We start from the raw sequence: 20518 nt of genomic DNA, 5'->3' as shown, positions 1-20518 counted from the left end.
GGCCATTCTTTGAATTCGTTCCAGTTTATCTTTTCGGACTTTATGGTGCGGGCTCCAGACAACACAAGCGTACTCAAAAAATGGGCGGATGAATGTTTTGTAAGCTATTAATTTCACAACTTTTGTTGCATGTTCCAATTTCTTCCTTAGAAAGTAAAGTTTTTGGAAAGCTCTCGAGCACACATTAATATTGTTACGCGGCGGCCAGCCGAAGAATGAGTCGTGGTGAACGATGGCTATGAGATGGTTTAATGGCCGCTGGCCTAGCGCGAGCGCTCCGTCCCGCGCCACTGCCAGCTTCGTCTTCGTCACACTACCCGGGGCCTCCGAGCGATCGTCCCGATCGGTGACGAACAGACGGCGAAATGGCGATGGTCTTGAGTAAAGGATCGAACAATATGTAGAAGATGGTGCAGTGCTGGCCGCCACGATGAAAAAGATGAGAGAATGAGTCCCGGTCCACGAAGCATCCGGGCCGTAGGGTGCCAGGAGCTGACGGCCGAGGTCTCTGGACGCACCGAACGGCAGAGGCAGGGGGACGGCGTCTTCACGTTTGGGTCAGTGGGGTCTTGGGTCGGTAGGGTCTTGGGTCCGTCGGGTCTTAGGTCCGTCGGGTCTTGGGTTGTCGTGTAGTGTGGTCCGGGCGGGGGACGGGGCTGGGGTGAGCGTCGAGGTCGGTTCAGGTCGGGCGGGCTGGGGCACGGCCGTGCGGCGCTGACCAGGTACTCACGGCCGACGTCCACGGCAGGCCCAGGACGCCGAAGCTCCGCGACCAGGATGGCGATGAAGGGACCCCCGCACCTCACACCAAATGTTACGCGGCGGCCAGCCGAAGAATGAGGCGTGGTGAACGATGGCTATGAGATGGTTTAATGGCCGCTGGCCTAGCGCGAGCGCTCCGTCCCGCGCCACTGCAAGCTTCGTCTTCGTCACAATATGTTTATGCCACTGCAGATTATGTGTAATTGTAACGCCTAAATTCTTGAAGGTATCAGCATTTTTAGGTTATTTTTCCAACATTATAATTACAAGAAAATAACCGCACAATCTTCTTATTAGTTATATGCGTAAAAGTTGATTTTGAGTAATTAATTTTCATGCTCCATTTTTCGCACCAAAGATGCAAGGAATGAAGGACACGGTTTATTCTAATCTGGTCGGCAGCTTGTGTTCTTAGAGAATAAATTAAACAGTCGTCTGCGAGAGAGAGATAGAGAGACTCTTTAATGAAGAGCAGAGAATCTAGCCGGCGTTGAAAATCGCTGGCACGCTACTCTGCGTAGGGATTTGAATTTGGGAGAGAAAGACAGAAGGAGAGCATCATTCATCATCATCATCATTTATTTTACCCTTAAAGGCCTCTGTTGAGGCATTACATAAGGGGGGGGGGGACAAAGCAAATGCAACTGAGAATAATACGTTAATACAACAAAACATAATGCAATACAATAAAATGAAAAACGATACATCACAATACAACGTTGGTCAATAATGAAGGGCGCAAGGCTGAATTAGGCGGTAACAACAACAACAACAAGAAAAAGAATAAGTGTAACTGGGTGAAGTTTGAGCACTGTCTTTTATTCAGTACAGTGATTAATTAATGCCTGTCGAAATTTAGTAGCGTCGCGCTCGTTAACAATGTAGTCGGGTAGCAGGTTCCAATTTTCTATTGCAGTTGGAAGAAAAGATTTATTAAATGCCAAGGTCGATCCATGTATACGTTGAATGCTGAGGAGGTTAAACAGGCGGCGCGATGTTCTGATGGGAGCTAGTAATAATGTGTCACGAAGATCAGGAAAATTGTAATATAACTTATGAAAGAGGCAGAGTCGTGCGATTTTCCGTCGGAGCTCTAGTGGAGGGATGTTAAGTGAAGATTTAATACTGGTGATACTGCTGTGTCTATTGTAATTTGAGGATATAAAACGGGCTGCTCGGTTTTGAACGGCTTCTAAGGTGTTAATTAAGTATGTTTGGTGAGGATTCCATATAGCCGCTGCATAATCAAGTATGGTACGGGTGAATGTTTCGTATGCTAATTTTCGAACAGAAGCAGAGCAGCGTGGAAGAGGTAAAAAAAAACGAAGATAAAATGCATGAAATGGGTACTAAGGATGCAATGGCGAGTATTGATGTAACCTATGGAATGATAGAGTGCATAGTCCGTCAAATGGGCTGACGAAGTTGACTGCATGAAGAATGCATGAATTGGTGACGTGCAAGTGAATTTAAAGCTTATCGAGATGTCCAATGTCTTTTAAATATGTGAATAGAAAGTTCATTGCAAGTCTCTGTTGCCTAAGGCAGGCTAAGGGACCTAAAACTTTGTCCATTGTTAGGGGCACTGGGCAGAGCTTCTGCATGCAATGTTCATAGTACACACAGTCGTTAGCATACGCAGGATACTCAAGCAAAATATGTTCCACAAATTCTATCGAGGCACAGTTGTCACAGTGAGGACTGTTCATTTGTCTAAAACGGTATCGCAAGCAGTTTGCATATGCAGCATTCAGACGAAGTCGATGATAAAGTGTTTCCAGATGTCGAGGAATTCTGGGTGAGAGTCTTGATCTAAGATGTGGGTCGATTGAGTGAAGAAATTGGTACTGATGTGTCGGCAAACTCCAAAGCCGATACGTTTCTTCGGAAGCAAAACTTTTAGCCATTTGGGACGCTACAGATTTCGTGAAAAAAGTTCGAATGTATCTCCGATATTGATGGCCCTTACGGGCCGCTTCATCTGCTTTTTCATTAGCCTGAATGCCACAGTAAGCAGGTACCCACTGAAATGTTATGCAGTGGCCTGCGGCAATAGCTAAATGATGTAGATATCCGATGTCCAGGGAAACTAGCTGGTGATTCGTTTTCTTCAGCAGGTTGGCCAGGATCTGCAGAGAAGCTTTTGAATCGGTGAAGATAACCCAACGGCCGGCGGTTCGGCGCAGGATGTAAGAAACAGCTTCCTTTTTGCAGACGACTGTCTGCAAAAAGCTTTAATTCTACGGGAGACTCGATAACCTCGTTAATGTCATTAATATAATTATGAATAGTAATGGTGCTAAAACTGACCCTTGAGGAACGCCAGAAAACACTTCTAATGTAGAAGAGAAACAGTCATCCACATGCACAACCTGGCTGCGATTGTTCAAATAGGCTTGAATCCACTCCAGAATGGTTGCGCTAATTCCCGCTTCGTGTTACTTGGAAAAGTAATTTACTTTGGGGAACCTTGTCAAATGCCTTTGCGAAATCTATGCAAATGACATCTATTTGTTCTTGGGCATCTATGGCTGAACTAAAACCATGTATCGTTTCTATGAGCTGTGTTACGGTAGGTAGCCCTTTTCGGAACCCGTGCTGATGCTGATAAAAGAACGCGTTATTCTCGAGGAAAGTTAGTATATATTTACTTATGATATGTTCTAATAGTTTACAGCCGATACTTGTCAGGGAAATTGGGCGATAATTATTTGCGAGTAGTCGGTCGCCGCTTTTAAAAACATGTGTTACGACTGCACAACGCCAATCTTGTGGCAACGAGTTAGTGTGAACGGACTTTGTAAAGATTACCGTGAAGAAAATGATATCCACTCTGCGTGTCGCTTTAAAAACTGGGTTCGTATCCCATCCGGCCCGCTAGCCTTTTTAGAATCCAAAATTAACAATTGATTCAACACGCCGGCCTGAGTAACGACCAGGTCTTCCATCGAACATGAAAGGGAGGAAGGCGGGTACGCGTCACAGTCATCATTGCTTCGTTTAGGAAAAAACATACTGGAAAAAGTGATTGAAATGATCTGCTATTTTCGTTTCTTCGGTTATTATTTTGTCGCTAATTTGAACCAGATGCATGCGATAAGAGACAAAGAGGGCAATGTCATTAGCAATATGGATAAGATAGTTAAAGTAGCCGAAGAATTTTACACAAATCTATACAGTAGCGATTACAATCAATGCTACTGAGAGAGGCAGTGGAACACAGCAATGGGGCATCCCGCCAGTAACGAAGCAGGAAGTAAAGAAAGCCTTGGGAGCAATGCAGAGGGGGAAAGCACCTGTTGAGGATCAGATAGCAGCAGATTTGTTGAACGATGGAGGAGAGATTGTACTCGAAAAACTAGCCACCCTGTATACGCAATGCCTTGTGACCTCGAGCGTACCTAGAGCTTAGAAAAAACGCTAACATTTTGTGACCTCGAGCGTACCTAGAGCTTAGAAAAACGCTAACATTATCTTAATTCATAAGAAAGGAGACGCCAAGGACTTGAAGAACTACAAACCCATCAGCTTACTGTCTGGTGCCTACAAGGTATTTACTAAGGTAATCGCTAATAGGGTCCGGACAACCTTAGACTTCAATAAACCAAATGACCAGGCAGGCTTTCGTAAAAGATACTCGACAATGGACCATATTCACGCAATCAATCAGGTGACAGAGAAATGCGCAGAATATAACCAACTCCTATATATAGCCTTCATTGATTACGAGAAAGCATTTGACTCAGTGGAAACCTCAGCTATCATGCAGGCATTGCTGAATCAGGGTGTAGAAGAGTGCTATGTGAAAATATTGGAAGATATTTATAACGATTGCACAGCTACCATAGTTCTCCATAAAGTCAGCAATAAAATTCCAATACGGAAAGGTGTCAGGCAGGAGACACGATATCGCCAATGCTCTTCACTGCCTGCTTGCAGGAGGTATTCCGGGGACTGGAATGGGAACATTTGGGGATAAGAGTTAATGGAGAATACCTGAGTAATTTGCGATTCGCTGATGGCATTGCCTTGCTAAGCCACTCAGGACAAGAACTGCAGAGCATGATCAATCAGTTAGACAGGCAGAGCAGAACGGTGGGGCTAAGAATTAACATGCAGAAAACCAAAGTAATGTTCAACAGCCTAGCAAGGGAACAGCAGTCCGCCATTGGTAGCGAGGTGCTGGAAGTAGTAAGAGAATATGTCTACTTAGGGCAGGTAGTGACCGCAGATCCGGATCATGAGAGGGAAATAACTAGAAGAATAAGAATGGGGTGGAGCGCATATGGCAGGTTCTCTCAGATCATGAATGGTAGCTTACCAATATCCCTGAAGAGAAAAGTATACAACAGCTGTATCCTACCGGTAATCACCTATGGGGCAGAAACGTGGAGGCTAACAAAGAGGGTTCAGCTTAAGTTAAGAACAACGCAGCGAGCTATGGAAAGGAAAATGATAGGTGTAACGTTAAGAGATCGAAAGCGGGCGGAGTGGGTGAGGGAACAAACGCGGGTTAATGACATCTTAGTTGAAATCAAGAGGAAGAAATGGGCTTGGGCAGGGCATGTAATGCGAAGGCAAGATAACCGCTGGTCCTTAAGGGTAACGGAGTGGATTCCAAGAGAAAGCAAACGTAGCAGGGGACGGCAGAAAGTTAGGTGGGCGGATGAGATTAAGAAGTTTGCGGGGATACAGTGGCGGCAACTGGCAAAGGACAGGGTTAATTGGAGAGACATGGGAGAGGCCTTTGCCCTGCAGTGGATGTAGTCAGGCTGATGATGATGATGATGATATAGTCCTGGCTGCTAAATAACAAAAACTTCTTTTAGTGTGTCCTCACTTATCAGTGTGGTTGAGATAGCTTGCACGCTGTAGCATAAGGTATAAATTGAATGTAAGAATAGTAATGAAATAACAATGCGAATCCTGAACAAAGTGACTGGCATGTCAAACCAACTGCGTACAGTTGAGTCAGAAACCTGATGCGTGTGCATTCAGATTTGTCTTCACTACTTCCCGTATTTTTCTTCTTTCTAGGTAGGATAATGTTGCCGTGAAGCGAGCACAAAAAAAAACAAAAACACAGGCAGTGCTGGTCGTGCCTCCAATTTGTAGTCAACAGCGATTTCCAACTTTATATGCAGTAAGGCAACACTAAATATCTAACGATTGAAAAATATGGCATTCTTAAATTATATATCTCACTTACATGCCCAAGACGTGACAAGTAATATCTACTAGGACTCTAGGTTACGGCAAATATAATGTCGTGGGTACGTCTCCAGCTTTTCCACGAAAAAAGGTTGGTAGATAAGACGTCTGAGAGATTTTGCTTTGGTACATAGACGTTCAGACTCAATATGGACATCTATGGGAGGTTTGTGGTTTGCTGCGGTTGGCTACTGAAGGGTGGTCCGTTGTCTGTGCAAAGTCGCCTTGGGAAACCATGTGTTGCTAAGATGTCATGGAATGCTGCAATAACCTTGTTAGCTGACGGCGCTTGCACAAGCCTGATTTCAAAAAAGAAAGAGTAGAAGTCAACAACAACTAAGTACTCGGCACCGTCGTGATGACAAATATCAGCTCCTACCGACTCCCAGGGCAGAGTTGGTATCTCGTGACTTAACAGCGGTTGTCGCGCATTTCTTGATTTGTACTTTTGGCATGTTTGACAGCGTTGAGCGACTTCCTCAATATCGCTGTTTATACTTGGCCAGAAGACAACGGTTCGGGCGCGTGCCTTCATGTTTCTGCTCCAGTGTGCGCAGCATGAAGAGAAGCCAGTACCTCACTGCGCAGTCTGGCAGGAATGAAAAGGCGATTGCTCCGGAACACAAGGCCGGATTCAGTATGCAGCTCGTCGCGGAAGCTCCAGTAGCTGCGTAGCTCGGGAGTGACGTCAGCCTTGTCAATGGGCCACACTGTGCTCTCATACTGGCAAAGTTTCACCATGCTTGGGTCACGGTCCGTCTCCCGCAGAACTTGCTCCAGGCGCCTGTCTGAAGCTTGAAGACAAGCGATAGTGTTAACGTGGAATTGCGTGCACTGTTCTACGAGCTGTGCTTTATTAGGAAAACGTGATAACGCGTCAGCGATGAACAGTTGTTTTCCCGGAGTGTACGTCACACTTATATGGTATTTTTGTTGGTTTAGACGCTTACGCTGCAGGCGGAGGGGCATAATGGCTTCTTGAACATCGTTTCGAGCGGCTTGTGATCAGATTCCACAATGACTTCTGGCTGCCCAAAAATGTAGTCTGAATTTTTCACAGCCGTGGACGATTGCTAGCATCTCTTTCTCTATCTGCGCGTACCTTTGCTGTGCTTCTGTCAGCGAGCGACATGGGTAAGCTAAGGGGTGTCCATCCTGCATTATCACAGCGCCAATTCCGTTTTGGCTGGCGTCTACAGATAGGGTGATTGGTTTGCCCTTCTGGTAATATGCCAATATGGGAGCCGTTGCTAGTGCTTCGCGCAGTGCTTCAAAGCTCTTTTGATGCCTGTCTTCCCAAGCCCATGTGGAATTCTTTTGCAAAAGCTCTCGGGGCGATGCTATGAGCGTTGACATATTAGGAATGAAGCGCGAAACGGAGATCACCATACCCAAGAATGTCTGTAGCTCTTTCCGGTTGCAAGGGGCCTGCACGTGGAAAATACCTTCCAGTCTCCCTGGATCCAGGCTCAACCCGTCGCGCGTCAACACGTGGCCTAGGTACTTGACGGATTCCTGCAAGAAGTTACACTTTTTTTTTGTTCAGTTTCAAGTGGTGCTCTTGACATCTTGTTAGCACATTGACAAGATTTGCGTCATGCTCTTCTTTAGTTCGACCCCAGACTAGAATGTCGTCCATTACGACTGCTGTGCCAGTGAGACCTTCTAGTACTTTGTACATGGCGCGCTGAAATATTTCGGGAGCCGAAGAAATGCCGAAAGGCATACGTAGGAACCTGTAACGACCGTACGGAGTGCTCATTGTGCAAATTTTGGAGCTTTCTGCTCCCAGTTTTATCTGCCGAAATCCCGTAGCGGCATCCAAAGTCGAAAAGTATTGTGCTCCACACAGAGACGGTGCAATATCTTCTAGCTTACAAGGGTAGACGTGCAGGCTAGTTGGTGAACCATGATTCTTTAAAACAGCGCAAAAGACAGGGACACAGATTGAAAAGACACACACAGCGCTGGCTTACAACTAAATTTATTCATGGAAAATACATGTATATATACGCGGTAAAATGCGCCAAAAAAAATTGAAAGAAAAACCTAATGACGTGTCTAGCGTTGGCATAGGATAATGTTCCCTCAGCAGCGCTTTTTTCAAATCAGATGGATCGAGACATATGCGTACCTTGTCGTTCTTTATGACGGTAACCATGTGGCTGGACCACTCGGTTGGCTCGGTCACCTTGGAAACTACTCCGGCTGCTTCCATGCGGTCCAGTTCCGCCTTTACTCTGTCCTCGACTGCGAACGGAATCCGGCGTGCTGCTTTGACCACTCCTCGGGGACCTTGCTTGAGCTTCAGGTGGTAGACGACACCCTTGAGCTCGCCTAATCCGGAGAAGACGTCTTTATACGGCTTGACTACGTCGTACATCTCTTGGTGCTCCAGTGAAGCAATTCGGCGAATCAAGCCCAGCTTCTCGGCAACTAAGCCGCTAAGAGTCACGGGTATGTCGTCTTCTATTAAGAAGAATGTCCTTTCAAATGTTCCCTCGGGTCCGGTCACATGAAGGTGACTACGTTTCGTTGCTCTTTTCTGAACGCCAAAAAATGTGTTTAGCCCGACAGCGCAGTTTTCGGGTTGCTTTTGAGTTATCTTCTGCAGCTGGCTGCGTGATATGACCGAACAATTGGCTCATGTATCAAGCTTGCAGGCAACGGGCGGTTCTTTTATTTTCACGATTGCAGTCCAGCGGTCGTCTTTCTTGCTGCTTTGCGATAAAGTTTCCAACCAGAAATTATCTGCCTATCCGTCTGAATTCGCTTCCAGTGACGCCACTTTTTGCTCTTTTACGCAGAGATTAGCGCTCTTCGTTTTGCACGCAACTGCAAAATGGTTTCTTTTGCCACATTTTAAGCGCATGCGTCCCTTTGCAGGGCATGTTTCACTGTTGTGAACACGAGCACATTTGTTACAGCGACTTTTCATTTGGAGGACTGCATTGACCGCCACTTGACGGTTCTTGCTGGAGTGTATTTCTTCACTTTGCTCTTTGCCATGTTCCCGAGCTCGACACATTTCGACAGTTTTGGCCAAGGAAGCATTTTCTGAAAGAAGCGTTTCTTGAAGTTTCTTGAAGTTTCTTGAAGTTTCTTGTCTCTCATTCCCAGAATGATTCTGCTTCTTAGCATGCGTTCTTCCAGCTCACCGAATTCACAGCTTTTTGCTAGAACACGCAGCTCCGTTAACCAATCGTTAAAATGTTCGTCTTCCTTCTGGTCACGCTTTCCATATCGAAACTCGTGATAAGCTAGGTTTAGTGCTGGTTTGTAGAACGCTTCAAACGTTCGCTTCAGTACAGAAATGTCGCTTTTATCCTCTCCAGCATCAAATACGAAAGTGTTGTACGTTTTGCGTGCATCTTCTCCAATACTGATGAGAAAAGTGGCTGCCTGTACCTCTTTCGGTTGTTGGTAGGTTGCAGCTGAGAAGACTCTTGCCTCCATGCTTTCCAGCTATGCCAGACATCTCCCGCTGTATCCAGGGCCCTCGGTGGTGGCAGCAGCGAAGTGACGGGGGTCTGGGCGCGGTGCTTATCGGCATCTGTCATGGCTCTGGTCCGATGCAATTACCCAGGCCTCCCGGATTGCCGTGCTTCTCCCGTCGGTTACGTTGCCCGGTTGCGTTGCGCGGTCGCTAACCGGCCACTTCTGACACCATGTGGACACGAAGAAGCATGGTGCATGAATGACCTTTATTCAAGAAAGCGAGCGGTTATATAGGCATGCGGTTAGGTAACAGAAATGGGGGCGGCATCTGTCCGGCTAGGCGCGTGTGCATGATTTGCATTACATCACAAGAGTTAGTGGAGTTAGAGTCACTGACGACTCTAAAAGGGCGGCCGTATAAGTACGGACGAAATTTGGTCACTGCCCACACAATTGCCAGGCATTCTTTTTCAGTGGTGGAATAGTTCGCCTCCGAGCGTGACAAGGTGCGGCTTGCGCATGCGATTACGCGTTCGAGACCATCCTGCCACTGCACTAGGACCGCACCGAGGCCGATGTTGCTGGCGTCTGTGTGCAGTTCAGTGTCGGCTGACTCGTCGAAGTGGCCAAGGATGGGCGTACTTTGCAGACGAGTGCGGAGGTCTTCGAAGGCCTGTTGTTGCTCCTGGCCCCACAAGAACGATTCGGCATCTTTCGTGGGGCGGATGAGGGGCTCAGCGATCTGGGAGAAGTTCCGCACAAAACGTCGATAATAGGCGCAGAGACCCAGAAAGCGGCGCACACTTCGCTTATCGGTTGGCATGGGAAAAGCAGCGACAGCGGCTGTCTTATCGGGATCAGGGCTAACTCCCTTAGCGCTCACGATGTGGCCCAGAAACTTCAACTCCTGGAAAGCCAAGTGACACTTTTCGGGCTTGAGGGAAAGACCAGCCGGACGAATTGCGGCGAACACGGCACGCAAGCGCCTCAAGTGCTCTTCGAACGTGGCGGAGAAGATGTCAACGCCATCCAGGTACACGAGGCAGGACTGCCATTTTAGGTCGGCAAGCACGGTGTCCATCATCCGCTGGAAGGTGGCAGGAGCCGAGCACAGTCCGAAAGGGAGCACCCGGAATTCGTACAGACCATCCGGTGTAATAAAGGCGGTCTTTTCCCGGTCGCGCTCGTCCACCTCGATTTGCCAATAGCCACTACGTAAATCGAGCGACGAGAAGTACGTGGCGTGACGTAGCCGGTCCAGGGAGTCATCAATCCGTGGCAGAGGATAAACGTCCTTTTTGGTGACTTTGTTTAGACGCCTGTAATCAACACAGAACCGTAGGGTCCCATCCTTCTTCGCCACAAGAACAACAGGCGATGCCCACGGGCTCGTCGACGGCTGTATTACGTCGTCCTGGAGCATTTCTTGAACTTGCCGGCGAATGGCGTCACGTTCCTTCGAAGAGACCCGATAAGGCGGCTGGCATAACGGTCGCTGGTTTGCGTCAACAATAATGCGGTGCTTTGTGAGCATAGTCTGCCTGACCTTGGAGGTCGAAGCAAAGCAGTCGCAGAAAGATTCGATAATGCCCTCCAGGCAGCGTTTCTGATGAGACGGGAGGTTCGGGTTCACGTCGGTCTTTATGGGAGTGGTCGGCGCCTCCACTGATGCCGGGATTTCGGACAACGCGTGCTGTCCCGCGAATTCACAAAGTTCTTCGAAATACGCAATAGCTGTTTTGCCAGGCAAACACTGAGGTTCAGAACCAAAATTGGTCACCAAAAGTTCGGTTCGCCCACTGTTCAATTCAATAATTCCGCGAGCTACACACACTTGCCGACCCAGGAGCAGCGAGATGTTGGTTTCAGCGATGCCACGAGTGCTGGGGCTGTTATCGCACTCTACGGTAACAAGCATGCTGGCTCTTGACGGGATCAACACCTGGTCATCACAGACGCACAATTTAGGCCTGCGTGGCACGGTATCGTCGTCGACAGGGCCTTGGGTGAAAAACGACACGATTAGCTCCTGAAGATTGATGACGGCACCATACTCCTGAAGGGAATCCAAACCGAGTATGAGGTCCTTGGAGCACTCCGGTAACACAGCAAAGCAACCAGGGAAAGTAACACCGCGGATCTGGATTTGCGAAGTGCAGACACCAATCGGAGTTACGACATGGCCACCAGCTGTCCGGATCTGCTGCCCGGACCAAGGGATTAGAACCTTCCTCAGGGCCGTGGCTAACCGCCTGCTCATTACAGAAAAATCGGCGCCGGTATCCACGAGTGCGGTAACGTCATGGTTGTCGGCGGATACCGGAATTTCGGCGGAAACCAGCGCTGACGACATTGCCTTGCTAAGTCACTCAGGACATGAACTGCAAAGCATGATCAATGAAAGACAGTCAGAGCAGAACGGTGGGGCTAAAAATTAACATGCAGAAAACCAAAGTAATGTTCAACTGTCTAGCAAGGGAACAGCAGTTCGCAGTTTGTTTGTTTTTTGCCAAGTGGGGAACTTGACGGGTTTCTTTTTTCGTTTTTTTTTTATTTTCTCGTTTTTATATTTTGTTCGAATAGGATTGTATTACTTGTATTTACCTTGTATTATTATTTTTTCCCGTTATGTGAATATTATGAATGTATATTGCGTTATATCCTAGTTTAAGGATGCAACACTGGCTGCCTGGACTTCTAACAAGCACTATGTGCTTAGATTGACTTCTTTTTTGTACACTTTGCTATGAAATAAAGGCATCACTTCACTTCAGTTCGTAGCCAGGTGCAGGAAGTAGTAAGAGAATATGTCTATTTAGGGCAGGTAGTGGAAGCTGATCAAGATCATGAGAAGGAAATAACTAGAAGAATAAGAATTGGGTGGAGGGCATATGGCAGGTTATTTCAGATCATTAATGGCAGTTTACCAATATCCCCCAAGAGAAAAGTATACAACAGGTGTACCGGTACTCACCTATGGGAAAGAAACGTGGAGGCTAACAAAGAGGGTTCAGCTTAAGTTAAGGACAACGCAGCGAGCTATGGAAAGAAAAATGATAGGTGTAACGTTAAGAGATCGGAAGCGGGCGGAGTGGGTGAGAGAACAAACGTGCGTTAATGATATCCTAGTTAAAATCAAGAGGAAGAAGTGGGCTTGGGCAGGGCATGTATAATGCGAAGGCAAGATAACCGGTGGTCTTTAAGGGTAACGGAGTGGATTCCAAGACAAGGCAAACGTAGCAGGGGGCGGCAGAAAATTAGTTGGGCGGATGAGATTAAGAAATTTGCGGAAATATGGTGGATGCGGCTAGCTAAGGACAGGGTTAATTGGAGAGACATGGCAGAGGCATTTGCCCTGCAGTGGGCGTAGTCAGGATGCTGATAATTATGATGATGATGATGAATTTGAATTCTATTTATTTCCCTTTATTGCCACTAAGCTAAAGCCAAAAGTTCCGAGGCGCCGTTTTGACGAAGCTGTTGAATTTTTGATTAAACAATTGCTCTTTTGATTCCATCAGAGCCGTTTTTAAACTCCTTCAAAATTTCAATGCCTCAGTTGAGCTGTCTTTTCTACTACGCAGCAGCTTTATCTTGCGCTTGATGTGTTAATAGATCGATTAATCCAAGGTTTACAGGGTTTTGTTTTCTTTTCTCGAGTTCGAACGAATCTGTCAACGCAATGTTTTATAATATTCTTGAAACGTAGCCGTAGGTCTTCCACCGGTTCACAATCGCAGACAAGTTCGAATTCACTAAAGCACATTTCTAAAAAATCTTGAATGGATGGGTCGTCTGCCTGTCCATAATCCTTAAATTGCACAGGTACAAAGGGTTGGCCAGGAGTGCTTGTTCTGATCGGAATGTGTCCAGAAACCATTTTATGGCCAGATATCCCGTCTCTAACAGACACAATATATTCACCCACTCTGGCCGAAAGAAACACCAAGTCCAAAAGTGACCGGGATTCGAGTGTTACCCTCATGTCTTCTTCCACGATTTGTTTCAGATTGTGAGAAGCCCGTCAACATGCGTTACTGAATTCACAGCCATCGTTCGACTGTTGAAACCGAAATAGCATGAGAGAAAAGCTCGATTATAAATTATTTGGCGGTCGTAGGCTATTCATGCCTAGCATCTATGCATCATTATAGTGAAGAGAACATGCCACCAAAATTAATAAGTGCCTATAGTTGTTTTAGCCGAACTATACGTACGCCATGCATTTAGTACTCTACCGTGTACATAGCCAAAATAGTAACGGCAATTCTGCAGTTCTTCAGCTTTGTGCCAGCTTTAAGATTTTCCTGTATTTTAAGTTTTCTTCCTTCAAGAAAAAAAAACGTACTGGTAGTGCTTTTTTCACAATCGTCACTAAATGCAGGAAAAAAAAACTCTCTCCAGACACTTTTTCCTACGGCCTTCGCATTCGCCGCGGAAGCAATGCGAGTTTTCCTTCGGGGGTTACGCCGTCCGCCGCCGCCAGGGGCGCGACGACCCCACCGCTCTCTCCTCGCCTGCTTCTGCGGCGGCGGACGGTGATCGCCTGGTTTCCTGCTTCTTTCCCGCTGCTTCTCGGTGGACGATTCACAGAAACGAAAGGAAACAGAAAGCAAATGCTCTGCCAGGAAGTTCACACGTAGAGCTTTTATAGCAAAATTCGGACGTTAGCGTCAAAACGCGGCCCGGAACTGAACCCGCGTCTTCTGGCTGAGCACTTCAACCACTGAGCCATCGCGGCGGATTCATGCAGGCGGCATTAGGTCCAGACAACAGCATCAGCGACGTCCTGCCGGAAACCTACGTGCGTCTGGTGCGTCTGGAGCACAGCATCGTCCATCTTTCTTGGGCCCGTAAACCTCGCGTTACGAAAGCAATTGCGGCCAGTTTTATCCGCACGGCCTCAATCATTTTCACGGAGGCGAACAGAGAGATCCGAACCAGTACATTGGCGCTTGGTCGGTCAGTTGTAGTCAACATGCGAGTGAAGTTCAGGTTCTCTTTCCTCGCACCAGAGGTGCCCCGCCCGAGACGGTTGGTTCAACTCGAAAACTGAAGCTTGATCTTCGCACCAGGGGTGCCCCGTCAGAGACGGTCTTGCGATGAGTTGACACGCAGGGGTAAGGCGAATACTTGAAGTATATGTACAGCTATTTACATTGCATATAAAAGTTTAGGCACTCGAGATGGCAAAGAGATGCACAACAACAAAAAGGTACACACGTACACTAACGATCCCTTACAATGCGGTAGATGACGCACCGCCGATAGGCCAGATTCAAAGTGTGAATGATGCCCATGTACGCTGCAGCCACATCTTCCACGCAAAGCAAAGCCGATTAAGCAAGCGATGCCATGCCGCGTGACTGGCTGGCCCAGCGAGGCCCACCACATATGACTCTAATTGAAACTGCAGATCGCTGTCATTTGTTAATCACAGCCCTGTCACAACGCTGCCCCTGCCTCAGGCCCATCACGCTTTTGCTTCTACTTTAGATTACGCTGACAGGAACTAATTGACATTGTTGTCTTCTGGCGCGCGATTGTCCTGCGGTTGTGTGCAGTTTCAATGCCGCCATATTTATTGCTTTCTCTTTGTCGTCAGGTTGTCAGGAATACGGGGTAGCATGGGGCTGGGAGACACTCTGGCCGTTAAGCAGGCTCGACTATTTCTTTAAAACTCAACGAGTCACGCCGCCGCCCGCAAGGTTTTACTCCCGAACATCGTGTGCATTCCGCGAAGCCGTTAACGCACTGTTAAGGCACGAACACATGCAAGAAAACAGCGCAAAGACAAACACCCAACCAGGACCGCTGTCCGTCTTCGGGACATCTCACTCTCGTTGTGCGGTTGTCCAGAAGGAATCGACAGCAGCCATGCCATAAGGTCTGCTCCTTTAATATCTGAGAAATTTCTAAGAATACTACTTGTTAACTACACCAAGACAGTCACCGACAGGAACGAGAAGCCAGCTAATTATATGTGCATAAACCGTCAAGGAAAGTTTTTCAGACTGTGAACATTCCTACCGCCGGTCGTACCTATGTGGATATATTGCGGCTACAGTTTCAAAAGAATATGCAGTGTTTGAGGAGAATAATTTTTCTTTTTTTGCCGCTCTTCTCACTTCTACAGCGTTGTCCATGCCTGATTCTTTGATGGGAAGTTGTTGATCAATCTACTAAACCAACTAAACCTGTAATAGATGTGCGCAATTCGCGAGACTAGATATGTACAGTATTTAAGCCAACTGATATGTTCTGAATGTAAAACATATTCAATTTGTGGATGACCGCTCTGCATTGGACAACTTGCATTTAGCTGTGAATAAAATTGTTTTCTTTTCTCTTAACTCTTGCCGCATCGTGATTTCTCGCTGAAGCCGTTTTCCTGCGAAACGAAAACGGCAGCGCTTGAGATTTCATGAGCTATATTTACGCTTCGGAATCCTTAGGAAGCGGTGACGCAATCGCTTCAGGTCACTTATAAATCTGCACACTGGTTAAAACCTGTCAGTAGACGAACGGATGAGGCTGATAGATTTGTTTTTGTGCAAACTTTAGGGGTAAGAACTGTTGCTGTCAATTTCACCGAAAGGCTCCTTATGCGACAGTGCAGTCATATTGAAGGAGAGCGTGCGCTGCCGCGCGGTAATTATTCCGTTATTTTATAAATCTCTGATGTCAAATCGTAGAGTCTGATTGCACGGTCTTTGAATAATGCATAGGGGTGAAATATCAGGACCTGACTCTTACCGCCACGGTTACCGAGCTGGCGCGCGTTCTCCTTTCGCGTGAACGGCGGAAACAGCGGCGGAGCGGTGGGGCAGTGGCGACCCCACCGCGGTGCGGTGAGAGGCGGAAACAGACCCCCATTGCGAAGGCCGTAAGAAAAATGGCTGAGGCTTAGCTAAGGTTAAGCCTAGACAGATGCGGAGCATATTGATGGCTAGGCTTGGTAAAGTTCCTCGCTTTGTTCTTCAGTTGTTGTAGAACGTTGTCGCCGAGCCGCATATTGAGCACGCCGCTTAGCCAGACGTTCATCCCGCTCTTCATCGGTCTCTGTGGCACGCTGAAGCTTTCGCTTCTCGTTCAAATCAGCCCTGCTTCTAGGCGGCATCCCAAAACCTGGCCGCCTCCCCCGTAACATGGACACCGACATGCATGAAAACAGACGACAAGCGCGGGCTCGGGCTCTTGAGAGACAACACGGCTCCCGACCCGGTGTATATTATGTAGACGTAGCAGGGCCATCGCCCACGGGATTTTACTCGGCCGCTGTCGTTCACCAGGAAATGCACGTTGATGGACTCTCCTTTCCAGCCCCGAATTCAATGCGAGCCGAGGAAGTAGCGATAGCGCTTGCTGCCGCCCACGCCAATTCGAGAATAATCATCACGGACTCCCGAAAAGCATGTGAACATTACTTGGCAGGGGAGATCTCCCCCTTAGCTGCTTGTATTCTACGACGGACTGCCACTGATCCAACACCCAAACGAATCATTTGGGCTCCTGGCCACCAGGGCTTACGAGGTAATGAGGCCGCTGACGCGGCTGCCCGAGCGCTTACTCACCGGGCTCCTCATCCCAGCTCTTCTGGCTCGGAGACTAACCAGCCGCTGCTGCGATTCAGGGAAATATTAACACATTATAGCGACAACCACCGCCTTTTCCCGGCCCCTGCAATAGGGCTGAGTAAGACGGAGGAGCGAACTTTAAGGCGCCTGCAGACAGGTACTCTACTCTGTCCTGCAACAATAAAACATTACGATCCTAACACGGATGGGCGATGCCCACACTGTGGGGAGACCTGTGATATCTTCCACATGGTGTGCGCATGTACTCAAAATCCCCACCTCCCCCCTTCCCCTACCCCTTCCAGAGAGGCATGGGAGACTGCCCTCCTCAACTGCTCCTCGCTTGAGTCCCAAAGGGCTCTGGTGAAACGGGCGAGAGACGGGGCCTCGTCATGCGGTGTCCCGGACTAGGGACGCCGACCATGTAGCGGGCCACTCTGTGGCTTCCAAACTCTATTTCATCAATTAAAAGTTTTCACCACTCCCACCCGGAGAGCGAGGCAAGCTCAGCTTTATACCGCTGCTGTAGCGTCACGTGGGCAGCTGCAGCGCCTCTGATGTGGAGCCTCCACCGCCGCGGCCGACCGCGCGAGCCGGCAGCCCATCACTCCTCTGCTGTGACGTCATGTTGTCACGTGGTGTCACGTGGTCACGCTAAAGGTCACGCGGTCACGTGGTCAATGGTAGCTCCACCGCCGCGCTCGACGGGCTGTAGTGTAGCTCTAGTAATATGCTTCGCATATTTTTTTGGCAGCAGCGGTGGCCACGGAAACTACGTCCTAATTTCACTCCTGCACTGTTACAGAGCTACTGTGCGCACGGAAGAGCCTCCCCTACGACACCTGTGGTTTCCACGCGTGTTCTGTCATCGCAACTGAACTGCTGCATCCCGCCTGGCGCTGCTGGCTTCCATGACATGGACAGCTTACGTGGATGGCACATGTGACACCTTGCCACATCACCGCTCCTGGACACCCCCTGTCAAGTGGCACTGCAGTCTGCGGCTATAAATTGGCATCATCGAGCTGCGGAGGACTTTTTGGCAGCAGCGGTGGCCACGGAACCTACGTCCTAATTTCATCTTGACAGTGAAAGCGCTCAAAAGGACGACAGAAAAGGAAAGACATCCTTGACGTCCTTGTCCTTTTGAGCGCCAATTTCACTGTCAAGATGGAAAACCAACTCGCCCACTCAATTCCATTATTGTCCTAATTTACTGTACTGTTACAGGTTTGTGCTTGCACGCTTCTTTTTTTATCTGCTTTTGTTGTTGCTGCTGCTGCTGCCAGAGTTGTTCTCATGTCTGATGCTGCGAAGTGCCCTAGCTGCGAAGAGCAGCTGGATGAGACCGGTGACAGCGTATCCTGTAGTGTGTGCGATGGTGCATATCACACTGGCAGTTGTGCAGGTGTTTCTGAGGCGACGTTGAAATCGAAGGCCGAAGTATACCGAAGCAGCTGTAAGTGTCAACAATGTAGAAATGCAGGAAAATCTCGCATAGAAAAAGTAGAAAAAATGAAAGTCCCTAATCAGCAGGCTTTGTGGTCAATGCTCGTAAGCATAAATGAAAAACTGGATGTGTTACTTCCACTAAGAGAGACAGTAGGTGGCATTGAAACTTCAGTTCAGTTCATGTCTGATCAGATGACCGAGTTGTTATCCCGCACGGAACAGAATGAACGTGACATCAAAGATCTCAGGGCAAGAATCGCGAAACTTGAAACTGAAGAGCGAAATCTCGACAGCCTTACGCTTCAGCTAGATGACCTCGAATGGCGCAACACGCGACCTAACCTTGAATTTCACGGCATCCGAAAAACTGAAAACGAAAACTTGCTAGCTAAGATAAACGAGCTAGCCGTCAAGAATGACCTACTACCGCTATCTGACAATGATGTGTGTACTGTTCGCCGACTGCCGGCAAAGAAGGACAAGATTCCTGGCATCATCTGTCGATTCACAAATCAAAAGGTCAGAGATGTGTGGTGGTCCAAAAGGCGTCTAGTAAGCAGCGTCGATGAAGAAATAAGGATCTTTGAAAACTTGACAAAGCGAAATCGGGAACTTTTGAAGGAGGTGAAAGAATGGGCAAAGACTGCGGGGTACAAGTATGTCCGGCACAACAACGGCAAAATTTTTATCAGAAAGATTGACGGCGCGAACGCGATTGTCGTATCTGATGGAAGTGAGCTTGCGAAGCTTACCTGAGCCATTCTTTCTCGCTCTTTTCATTTGACACTTTAGCGAAGAATGCATTCCGTCTCGGATAGATATGTGATACCAAGTGACTTCGCGAATCATCTTGGCCCAGCCTTTCTAAAGTCCTTCAAATGCCTCCATCTAAATGGCCAATCAATTAGACACAAAGTACCTAGTTTAACTGTCCTGCTACAACAATTAGATGTTACATTCAATGTTATTATGATAACAGAAACCTGGTGTACAGATGATTCAGAAGTGCCTCGGTTTCCCAACTATCAAACATTCTTCTTAAACCGTGATGTAGGCCGTGGTGGTGGCGTTTGTTTGTTAATTAAAAGTGAACATGAACCTGATCTTTGACCGCAGTTTACTCGGACCACAGCAGATTTTGAAGTTCTATCAGTGCTTGCAGAAAATTCTCTTTTCGTTGTTTGTTATCGGCCACCCCAGGGTTGCATTCCTGTTTCCTTGGTTTCCTTGAGTCGTTGTTTTCCTTTGTCATCGACAAGAGACTTACGTTTGTTTGTGGTGGAGACATGAACATAAACATGTGCTCTAATGACAGTTGTAAGAAAAGTTTTGACCTATTACTAAAAGTGAGCGGGCTTTCTAATGTGATTCAGCTACCAACGCGCATAACAACTAGATCATCGTCACTTATAGATCTGTTTGTAACAAACGCTATCAATAAGTCAACTAAATGCGGAGTAATTGTTTCAGACATTAGCGATCATCTGCCGATATTCTTGTATTTGAAGGGAGAACTAAAAAATAAGACTAAACAGTCATTCTCTTATCAAGCGATCACGGAAGAAAGCCTTCTCGCTTTTAGACAACGTGCATCTGAAGCCGATTGGGAAGCTATTCTCTCTAAACGTGACGCGAACGAGGCTTATGAATACTTCCTCGCTATATTGAAACCAATGTACACTGCCTGTTTCCCAACAAAGACTTTTAAGCGGACTAAAAAAACCCGCAAACCATGGCTCACACCTGATCTCCTGCTTAAAATAAAAAAGAAGAATGGACTCTACCATAAATTTATCAGGACAAAAGAGATGGATGATTTGTCTATTTTCAAAGCATATCGTAACCGCCTAAACAAAGAACTTCGGAAGGCTAGGAATGAATATTTCGAAAATGATTTCGAATCAACTAAAGGGCGTAGTGACCTTGTTTGGAAAAAACTTGACAACCTTATAGCTAATGATACTGCTGCCAGAGGAATTTCTTCAGTGAAATTAAATGGGGTACAGGTGTCTGACCAGGGTTTAGCGAACGAGTTTAATAAGTACTTTGTTGGCCTTTGCCGCGACATGGACGTAGAT

At 47.4% G+C, this 20518-nt stretch overlaps 1 protein-coding gene across 1 annotated transcript in view; it reads left to right on the top strand.

The window, feature by feature from the left end:
* Positions 1 to 20518, top strand: part of LOC149325623 (innexin shaking-B-like) — a 438384-nt gene that overhangs the window by 415736 nt on the left and 2130 nt on the right. The window contains exon 2 of the mRNA XM_089562912.1: positions 17794 to 20518. This exon is cut by the window's right edge and continues 2130 nt beyond it. The gene's annotated coding sequence lies outside the window, so the exon portion shown is untranslated. The remainder of the gene's footprint in view (positions 1 to 17793) is intronic.

This window comes from Amblyomma mixtum, chromosome 10 (assembly GCF_055824585.1).
Source record: "Amblyomma mixtum isolate Tamu chromosome 10, ASM5582458v1, whole genome shotgun sequence".
NCBI lineage: Eukaryota > Metazoa > Arthropoda > Arachnida > Ixodida > Ixodidae > Amblyomma > Amblyomma mixtum.
This window is presented reverse-complemented; position numbering and strand designations above follow the sequence as displayed.